A 10,682-nucleotide genomic window follows, 5' to 3' on the forward strand; every position below is an offset into this window, starting at 1 on the left:
ACTAAAGTCTTTGGGCTCAATAGAGAGTGTTCAGGTGAGACTGGCTTACAACAGATTATAAAAGTTGTAATAAGTGGTCTCTAATCATTACTTTTAGCTTTAATTTTTGTAGTCCCTCCATGGGTAGAAATAGCTGCTCAGCACACCCATCTCTTCCAAATTAAAACTATTTGCTGTTTGCAGGTGCAGAGCCACCCCCAGGCTGACAGATCTCAGCCCGTTGCTCAGCCCATGCCCCTGCTGCAGGGCCAGGGCCTGGGGCGGGCAAATCCTGCACGTAGTGATGGTGGGAAAGCAGGGACCGAGCCTCGGTCCTGCCCGGGTGCTGGCAGCACTGACCGCTCCTGCTTTGGGCAGCCCGCCCTGGGATTCCCCTCGTGGGACTGACATTGCTGACAAAGCCAATGCCCATTCGCAAACTGCAGACGGAGGGAAACCTCTGCGATCCTGAGCTGTTCCCCGGGCTGAGCCCGGCCAGCCCTGCCGTCACACCCCGCCAGGGCGGGCTGGGACAGGGAAGGTGTGAGGAAAACAGGGAAAGGCTTTTGGGATTCCCTGCTCTGCCCCGGCCGGCGGCCCCGGCAGCCAGGGCGGCTCTCCCCGCGGCGCAGGGCGGAGCTGCCGGCAGCAGCAGACACCCCCGGCTCCTGCCGGCTGCTGATCACACCTCCCGGCACCGGGGACGCCCCTTCCCCGCCATCCCGGCAAACGCCGGCGGCTGCTGCTCCCGCAGCTCCTGCCTTCGCGCTCCCGCCCCGCGCGGGGCTCGATCCCGGCAGCGGCCGCAGCCTCCTCCTCCCGCCGCTGCCGCTGACCCGGCCCGGCCCGGCTCCTCCTCTCGGCCCCGCGCCCGGGGCCCGGCTCCGCCCCGGGCCGGTCCTGTCGCTGCGGGAGCAGCCGGGACGGGGCGGGACGCGCGTTCCCGGCCGGGCCCCCCGGGCCCCGCAGCCCCGGGAGCAGCCGCCGCCTCCGGCCGGGCCCGGGGCGAGCCTGGCGGGGCTGGGGCCTCCCCGGGCCGGGCCGGGGAAGGGGCCGGGAGGGCCGGGCCGGGAGCGGCTCCTGCTCCCGCAGGGGGGACGTTCCAGCCGCTCCTGCTGGTCCCGGCGCGGGGGGGTTCGCAGCGCCCGGAGCGCGGGGGGGCCGGGCTGCGCTGCCTCCCCCTCGGCTGCCGCCGCGGTCGTGCCCGGGCCGGGCCGGGTTCTCATCCCGGTGCCGCTGCTGGTTCCACGCAGCGGGGAGCCCCGAGATGCGGGCTCGGGCATCGAGCCGTGGGGACCCTCGTGCTGCCCGTTGTGGTTCGGAAAGCGGCGATGGTCGTGACCGCCCCGTCCGGGAACCGCCGCTGCCCGAGGTGCGTTCCTGCCGCCCGGCGGGGGCTGCTGCGGGGCCGGGGCTGCTGCGGGGCCGGGGCTGCGGGGCTGGGGCTGCGGGGCCGGGGCTGGGGCTGCGGGGCTGGGGCTGCTGCGGGGCTGGGGCTGCTGCGGGGCCGGGGCTGCGGGGCCGGGGCTGCGGGGCCGGGGCTGGGGCTGCGGGGCCGGGGCTGCTGCGGGGCCGGGGCTGCGGGGCCGGGCTGTGCGGGCGGCAGCAGAGGGAGCCGGGCCGGGCTGCGGGGCCGGCGGGGCCGGGGCCTTTGCCCAGAGCCCCGGTACGAGGCCGGTGCCCGCCCGTGGGCACAGCGGTGCCTTCGTGCGCTGCTCCTCGGGCTGGGGAAGGAGCCGGCGCTAAATGCCGAGCCCGGAGGCTCTTGCTGGGTTCTCTGCGCTCGTAAAACCCGCCGGGCAGTAAGAATTGTCTCAGAATTTGCTGCGCTGAGCTTGGCTGCAGAGACGGCCGCTTGAGAACTGCCCGGGGCGTGTTCAGCCTGAAGGCAGAGGATGGAGCGGCCCGAGCTCCAGGGGGGTCCGGCCCGGGCTCGTTGCCGGTGACCCCTGCAGCTCTGGAGCCTCTGCCCCGGAGGCCCCAGAGGCAGCTGCTGGGGGAAAGTCGCCTTGTCCCCGAGAGCTCTAAATACCAGATTCCTGAAGTGCAAAACAAACAGAAACCCACCACGGCCCCAGACACACCAACCAGCCCCACAGTGTGGGGGTGCAGGTGTGTCTCTGTGGGGGTGCAAGTTACTGCCCTAGAGGAGCTGATGCCTGAAGAGGTGCAGTGAGGAATTTAGGATTTGGGTGGTGGATTCTTAAACTAAAAGAGGAAGGGGGGACAGCTCTTGGAGCTTCTCTTTGGCACAGTTTTGTTCCAGCTCCAAGGGACACCACTAGGGATGCTGCACATGCTGCAGTAGTGACCAGGTCGTACAGAAGTTCCTGCTGACTTCCCACACCTGTTTTAACGTTAAAGTTCCTTGAGAAACAGTTGCAGTGAGAGAGCTGGGTTTAGTCTGCCTGGCAGATGGCATCCCAGCATCCTGGGGCTTTGTTCCTTTTTAAGCCTTTAACCATAGTTTGGCTTCCAAGCAAGTCTGTGGTAGCAATGAGCTTGGTGGCTCTGTCCTGGGAAAGACCTGATCCGTGTCTCCAGACTTCCACCCTGCTGCTCCCAAGGCATTGATAGCAGGTAGCTAAGCCTCTCTTTTTGGAGGGAAAGAGGGATCTAACATGTGGCCAAGGCTGTAAGAATCAGACTTGAGAAGTTGCTCTCTGTGCCAGCTTATGCCAGTTGTCTGGGAAGACTGGAAGGATCCAGTGTTAACTTACCCATCTGTCAACAAGATGTGTGGCCAGTCCTGTCAGCAGTGGGGTCAGAGTATTTAAATGTTCACACCTAAGCTACTGATTCCCAAGACCCAGAGCAGTGGAGCAGCTGGAGGTGTCAGGAGTGAGCAGTGATCCAGTCATCCAGCTCCTTGTGACAGGGCAATGCTTTGTGTGTTACAGGTGTTGGGATTCTCACTGGGGAGACCACTCAGCAGGAGGACAGAGTCCTGGGACACCCGTTCCCTGCTCAGAGGGCCACTCTGCTGAGATCTTCACCTATGGAGAAACACAACCAAGTTCATCAGGATCTTTTTCTGACTTCAGTTTTATTCCAACAGCTGCACTGAACAAACAGTCAAAACACAAAAGGGGGCATTTACAAAGCAGCTGTATCCAACAAACACTTAACACTTCCTACACTTCTTTGGGGGGCTGACACCTGTGCCAGCTCCTCAGCTGGAGGAGGCAGCGCCCGTTTTTCCTGTCTCAGGGGGAAGGAGAAAGGATGTTTCAGGGCCTTTTCCATCAGGTCAATCAGGTTCTCATGCTCAGCATCACGGCTGGTCAGGAATGCCTTTGTGAAGAGCAGAACAGAAGATGTTTTTGGAATGGTGTGGCTGCATGTAAAGGTCTCTCCCCAACAGCCTCTTCCCTCTTCCTCTGACCTTCAGGGCCTCACAGCTCCAGAGACGTGTCTCCCAGCAGAGCTGTGTTCGTCCCAATCCAGCCAGCCCTGCTGGAAACACCTGCGTTTCAGAAACCAAACAGACCAGGGTGTGTTACTCAAAGGTGCTGTTTGGTCCCTGCACTAGGGGTAGTTTATCAGGATGTTGGTCCACACCTCGGGAACTGAGCTGGGAAGGTTCCACAAGAGTGGGCAGCTTGTGAAATAGAGCAAGGGGGTGAATGTGAATGGATGAAACTTTTGTTTTTAATTTTCCGTTACACCAAATCTGAAAGGATTTCCATTAAACTCTACCAGTCCATGTACAGAGAGATGGAATTACCAGCTGGTCTTGATCATGTGTCTTGGCAAAGGCCCCAGGATTCGCTCCATCATGGCCAGGTGTTCTTTGTCTCCACAGGCCTGCAGGGGAACCAAGAGGGACCTTGTTCATTGCCAGAGGAAGTTACCAAGAGCCACACATTGACCTTACTTCAGGTTTGACTGTGCCCTGCAACCAGGGATCCATTTCAGATTAAGCAAAAAGGAGAGGCTGCAGTCATCTCTTTCCTGGAATAAGATACAATCTACTGGAGGTTTTTTCCCTTGACCAGGCCTTCTATATTTTTTTTTTTGTTCCTGGTTCATAAATGTCAAGTTTCAGCAGTGCTGTCAAGTTGACAGAATTTGGGTAGTTGAGCAGTATTTGCTGCTGCTGACAGATGAAGCTCCATCTGTTACTAGTGTGGCTTGTAAATTACAAATGTGAACGGGCTCACCCTTCGTGCCAGGCTGGCTGGTTCCCAGTTGCCTACCGGAAAGCCTGGGGACCCAAGGCAGTACTCCAGGAGAACACATCCTGTTCTCCAGACATCACAGGGCTGTCACCATCCCAGGGCTGTGAAAAGACCCAGAAGGGTCACGTTTATACCAGGCTGCAAACAGGTCAACAGTTCAAGCAAGATGTGCCAGGCTTCTGCAGCACCCTTCAGTAGCCACCAGGAATCTTGGGCCAAAGCTGTGCCCAACAGAGTCCTACTGACCTAGGATCACCTCAGGAGCTCTGTAGGGTCTTGTGGTCACCACCATGCTGTGATGTTCGTGATCACGTGTGGTGCTCCCAGAGTCCCCAACCTTGACATCTGGACGTTTGGGTCTGTGCTCCTCACGCTCCTGCAATGAAGCAATGGGATGCAGTGCCCAAAGAAAGCCAGAGGGTGGCTGAGGGGAGGTGGGGAAGAGGGCAGCAACTTCTCAGGCTGTGGCTGTGCTCCACTGCATAGTCAGATGGCACCAGTAAAATGTTGTCTGGCTTCAGGTCTGTGTGTGTCAACTTGTTGACGTGCAAAACTGCAAGATACCAACACTAGTTAGCAAATGCCAGAGAGATGACACAAACCAAGCAGCAAAGAAAGATACAGTTCACAGCCTTGCAGGTCTGATAGGCCATCTGTCTGATGCGGCCCAGCCTGAAGGCCAGGAAGCCATTCTCTTTGATAGAGGTGCTGAGCCCCAGCAGCTCCACAGCAGAGCAGACGTGGCCACGGCGCTCGAACCAGCCGAGCATCTGGACACGGTGGCTGCAGGAGCAGGGAACACAGGAGCTGCAGCAGGCAGTTGTGTCGCTCCACACGTTGTGTGTTCCCAAAACCACCTCACAGGAACCTTAAAGCCAGAGCCCAGGACGGTGGCTTCATGTCCTCACTCTGTGCTGCTGGGGTGCAGGGCATGTGAATAGTGCAGGGCTTGTACTTCTGCAAGGGCTGCCCCGCAGCTCCCATCAGCCTCTTTCACTATTTTCACAGCCACGTGGCTGCCTCTCCTGGAAAGACAGGTTTTTCACTGGGCTTAGCACAAGGAGGAGTTTTACCTAAGAATCTGGAGGAGTTATCACCCCCTACATTGCTGGTGCCAATGGGATCCTTATCAGAAAAGGTCTCCACGTGAAGATGAACCCGATGAGATCAGGAAGCGCTTCCCGAGCCGCACGGTGAGAGCATCAGCCGGAGCAACGGCCTGTGGCTGCTGAGGAAGACTTGCTCCTTGTGCTCGGTGCATTCCACAACTTGTCCAAAAGTCCCCTCACCCAAAGTAGCACAACCTCATCTAGAAAGAAAAGAACTGAGTCACACAAGCTGTGGAGTTCCTCAGAGAAGCCAACACACAAGAATGGAACAAACAAACGGAACGACTGGATTCGTCTCGACGGGGCCTCGTTACATGGAAACTCTCCAGCTGGAGAGATGTGATGGGACAACTCTCATCAGGGCACATTTAAGGGATCTCACTCCAGTTGGTTCATTAACTTCATTTACTGGTTTTTGGGGGGAACGGAGGAAAAGAAAGAAGAAATGTAGAGAAAAAGAATAACAATCCCCACCCCCAAAGACAGAAAGTCCAGACAGAATGAAAAGGCTTGCAAAGGCCACCCCCATCTTATGCTAGAAGAACTTATTCTATCTGAAAAGTTACTAATAAAATGCTGTGCATCCTGCACAGAGGACGTCTCCAGTCTGACAGATGGGGTGACCCCAGGGGTCTTCCTCCACGCTGCTGGATCTGCTCCTTGGAGGACTCGTTGGGATCATCTAGGCCATCCACAAACCCGAGTGCATTCAGGTCAGAGCAGGAATTCAGTCGGCAGGGAGAGGCTCAGGCATCCAGGTCCAGACCAGGCCACAAAGTGTTGGCAGGAGCCACCGTCAAGTTCAGTCCCTGGAAATTCACAGGGCACAGTGTTTGTTACAGCAGGAAACTTGGCACGAGGCAGATTTTCAGGTGAGATCCTCAAGGTGGCAAGGCAACACAAGATGACAACACACTTGCTTTTCTTTGACAAGATTGGGTCACTGAATTCTACTTTGGGATCTTGGTTGTCATGGTCATTGTCATCACAGAAATTGTGAAGGCAAGAAAGTGCTGCCTGCATGTCAAGTGCTCCAGATAATGGTGATTATTCATTGACCTGCTCCCATGGAGCCAATGAACAAGGAGCCAGTCCATGTTCTGTGGCAGCACAAGCCCACCTACAAACAACACTTTTTCATGGAAGGAAATCAAATCCTAAATGGAAATGGATCACACCAGCTGTGAGTGATGATGGTGACAGGTCTTGTCTTTCCTTTTGGAGCTACTCACCCCCTGCTGAGCCAACAAGTTGCTGCTGTGAGGCCCAGCAGCCCATCCTGGATGGTTCTTGGATTCTGAAGAGGAGCTGCAGGCCAAGGATCACATCCATTTCATTAAAATAGTTCTGGTTCCCCTATCAAGACAGCTTTTTGGTTTAAGCTGCAAGACATCTCTCATGAAAGATCTCCTACTCAAAACCAGCTGCATTATTAGATGATGAGAAGAAGAAATTCTCAGTGTTTGAGGCACCGTCCCTGGAGGGATTTAACAGACGTGTCCATGTGGTACCTGGGGCGGTTTAGTGGGGGCTTGGCAGGTGCTGGGTTAATGGTTGCACTTGATGATCTTACAGGTCTTTTCCAGCCAAAACGAGTCTGTGATTCCATGATGCTATGGACTTGCTGCTATCAGAAGTCAGGAAGGCTTCACCTGTCGGGAAGTTGAGAACAGCCAGGTCTGCAGTGCTCGTTCTCCTGTGCGCTGCCTGGCGATGTCCTCCTTCTCTTCTGGGCACCCTGGCACCTGCTGGGATGGGGGGTTTCTTCTGAGCCCGTTGGAAAGAACGGATTGGCCTGGAATGCTGCATCTGTACCAAAGAGATTCTACTCTTTGAATTACATCCCATAGACGCCCAGTTCCCTCAGAGCCATGAATTAACAAATTAATGCTCTAATGGAGATTGTCTTTCCTCCCCTACCCCATTTTCATGTTTTCTCTCTCTTTCCTCCATGATATTTTTTAACTCGAGCTTTTTTCAAAGTCACCATTTTTGGTGGGGAGATGAAGCCAATAACCTGCTTGTGCCCAAAGCCTTGGAGCAGAGTCCTGTGGCTCAGCCCGCAGGCACGTGCTGTGTGTGTTCTTTCTGCAGAGCTGCTGGGGCACCCAGTGCTGCACGTGCTGGGAAAGGACACGCAGGGATTGCCCGGTGGGCTGGTAACGACCTTGAGGACCTTGTCATCAGCTGTGACCATGCTGCTTTCTGCCCCTTCCCAGGGAATTCCACATGTCCAGCCACTGTGTCAATAAACCTGGGTCATCTCCTCGTTACTGCACTCAGAGGGAGCACAAAGCCACTTGCCACACATGTCCTTCACATCCCTTCCTAATGGCCAAGAACTGCCAAGAACTTTGGAAGACGAGGAATGTGACACTGAACAAAGCAAACAAATAAATTCTAACCCTGCTTTGAGAATGACTGCCAGGAGATTGCTTTTGTTGGTGAGACTCAGAGTTGCTCAGTCATCATGTAAAACAAACCACCTAAATGCAGCTGTGGAGAACAGCCTGTCTTCTCCCCCCACATAAGATAACAAGACTAAAGAACACTTCAAGGAAGTGCACAGATCAGTCTTCTATCCCCACAGAATGCGAAAACAAGCCCCAGCCCTCCAGCAAAACTCACCCTTGCTCCCTCTGCTGCTCCCTGCTGCTGCACAGGGACAGTTGAAGTCACGGCCACCACTCTCACCTCCCTCTCCTCGTGCCTTCCTGCAGCCCTTCAGCCACCACCTCTCTCCAAAGGAGCTTCCAGCAACTCAGGTGTCTGTTGGTCATCGGCTCAGGAGAACAAACCCAGCCTCACGCCTGAAACGTGGCTCTCCAAGTGACACACACTGCACAAGTGTGACCGTGTGGCAGTGGAAGGGCTCAGGGGCGTCACATCATGTTCACAGCCCCATCGAGTGGTTGGGGTTGGAATAATGGAATCATGGAAGGGACCACTAGGGTCCAGGGGACCATCTAGTCCAAGCCCGAGTCATCCATAAGGAGGAGAACATGGGCAAAGCACTGAGCTGGACAGGCTGTCCATAGTGGAGCTGCACTTGCTTGGGAAGGGCCAGGAGGAGGTTGGTCAACTTGAGGTTTGCTACGTGCCCCAGAGGTCGGACTATGACTTGATAAGAATTAACCAAGACACTGAAGTTCAAGCAGCTTTCTAAGAGCTCCCTTGGAAAGGGGGATGGCAGCACCACATCCAGGAATGGGCCTCTGGGAGCTGCCAACATCTTGGAGTCCAGGGTGTCAGAAAGAAAGAAGCTGGATGAGCAAGTCACCTTCAGCATGCTGAAGCTCAGAGTCTGAGCTGAGATTTGAGCAGGATGAGCTGATGGAGGAGTGGGAGGAGGCAACACCGTCAGGGAGAGGAACAGCTGTTTGGTGGCAGAGGAGAAGAGCTGTTGCTCTGCCCGCAGCCCTGGGACCTGCCCGGCCTGTCCCGGGGTGCCGGCAGTGCGGGCTGTTCCCGAGGGCGCGGGGGCAGTGCCAGGCCGAGGACTTTGCTGCGGGTTCCGAGCGCTTGGCAGATGGTTGGAGAGGTGAGTGCAGCCCTAACCTTGTCCCAGCTCTGCTGGTTTGCTGAGGACTTAGCAAAGGGGAGAGCAGGGGAGGGGGTGGGACATGCCTACTTATGCCCACCCCACTCATGGGGTGGTTGGAGGAGGTGACTGGGACTTGTAAAAGGAGGTGAGTTTCTTGGTGGCAGTTCATGGAGATGTTTGTTTTCCAGGCAGCAGAAGCAGAAGCCCTCTTGCTCTCTGGCCAGTTCCTGGATGTGCTGTAGGCTTTGGTGGACTGGCTCTGCAGGGTGGGACCCCAGTTAGCTGAAGATCAGCGTTTCACTGGTGGCCTGGATCTGGTCCTGAACCTGCTGGAAGCTCACAAGGTGAGACCTCCTTTTCCAGCTCATCTGTGGGACACAAGTGGGGCTTCTTAAACAAGAGCCGAAGAAGGGAGGAGCCTGGGTTGGTTCCTTGCAGAGCTGCATGTCTCACTGCTTTGCTGTGCTGGGGTGGACAAGGAGGACAATAGCAGGAGAGCAAGTGGAAGAAACTTCTACGTAGGTGACAGGAGCTGCAGGTCTGTTCTTCTGAGATGCTCTCAGACAGAGCTGTTGAGAGTTTAGCTTTGAAAAGTTGGCTGAATGGGCAGTCGTCTCCAAGCTTTGGTCTGGGCAGTTCTCTCCAGCGTGTCTCGGAGCCTGGTGCTCCTGGGCTGGGATGAAATCCCCAGACAAGGCTTGAGTGTCCGTTCAAGCAGCCGCGGCATTGCAGCTGGGGCTCCTGGGCTGGAACTCGGCTGCTCCAGGTCCCAACTGCTTCTGCCAGGCTGGGAAGTCGAGCTCCTGCCCTCGAGCCCTTACACCCCGAGGCACTCGGGAGCTGCCTGTGCTGAGGAGCTTCCTGACCGGCTGGGGATCTGGGTGCTGGTTGGATGGGGATGGGCAGGAATTCTCCTCCCCCTCCTGACGGCTCTCTTGGCTTCCCTTGCAGGAGACTCACCCCTGGGATGGCCAAAGCCTCCAAAATCCCACCCATGTCCAAGAAAACAGCCCCTGCCCCCCCAAGAGCTGCAGACCCTCCAAGACACTCGGGTACCCACACCCGCCTGGCTGAAAGAAAACTCCACCCCAGTCCAGTTTTTAACCCTGCTGTGCACGCTGGATGGATGTTTATCCCAACGGGAGAAACTGTTGTTCAAAGTGAAAAAGAAAGCTTGTTACGAAGCTGCTTTAGCTCTTTGGGTTTCTGTAGGTTCTTACTTTCATGTGAATATTGATGTAGGTCAAAGTTGCCTCTTGGCGACCTCTGTTCAGAGAGTGGCCTGGAAAACTGAGGTGGGAGAAAGAAAGAACAAGAAAGGGAGAAATAAAAAGGCAGCCAAAAAAGGTCAAGATACAAAAGTGTAATGAAAAACTAAAACAGAAACAGGATTTCTCTGGGGTGCAGGGTGCAAACCTGCTTTATCTTTTAGGCTTGTTTCCTCATTGCTTCTTTTGAAACTTAACTTGCTGTCTCAGCAAGGTAAATTCTATTTATAAACACCCTGGAGTGTTGAAGGAACTCTCTTTTTGTAAACCTCAGCTACCTCAGGCAGAGAAACATGAGGTGAGGGGACTTAGGGGTTGTCTCCCATTTTTGAACAGCTGCCTGGTTGTTCCTGAAGGAATCAGAGTTTGATGGAATAAAACTTGCAGACACTGCAGTGAAGGTGATGACAGTGGCTGTGATGGGTGTTTGTGGGTTTGGGTGCATTGCTAGGGATGGGTGCCCATGGATTTGGGTGCCCATGGGAGTTACCATTCCCTAGGAATGGATGCCCATGATCTTGAGTGTTCATGGTTTTGTTTTTTCATAGGTTTAGGTGGTCATGGGTTTGAGTGTTTGTGGATTTGGGTGCCCATGGGGGTC

The 10,682-nt window shown here is 55.6% G+C and overlaps 1 long non-coding RNA gene across 1 annotated transcript; it reads left to right on the forward strand.

Annotated features, from left to right (window-relative positions):
- The first annotated feature begins 910 nt into the window (after nucleotides 1–910).
- On the forward strand, nucleotides 911–10,476 carry LOC127393263 (uncharacterized). Its single transcript, XR_007891417.1, has 4 exons — nucleotides 911–1,351; nucleotides 2,880–8,810; nucleotides 9,002–9,157; nucleotides 9,765–10,476. It is a non-coding gene; the product is annotated as an uncharacterized LOC127393263 (long non-coding RNA).
- Nucleotides 10,477–10,682: the final 206 nt, after the last annotated feature.

This window comes from Apus apus, chromosome 21 (genome assembly GCF_020740795.1).
Source record: "Apus apus isolate bApuApu2 chromosome 21, bApuApu2.pri.cur, whole genome shotgun sequence".
In the NCBI taxonomy this organism is placed as follows: domain Eukaryota; kingdom Metazoa; phylum Chordata; class Aves; order Apodiformes; family Apodidae; genus Apus; species Apus apus.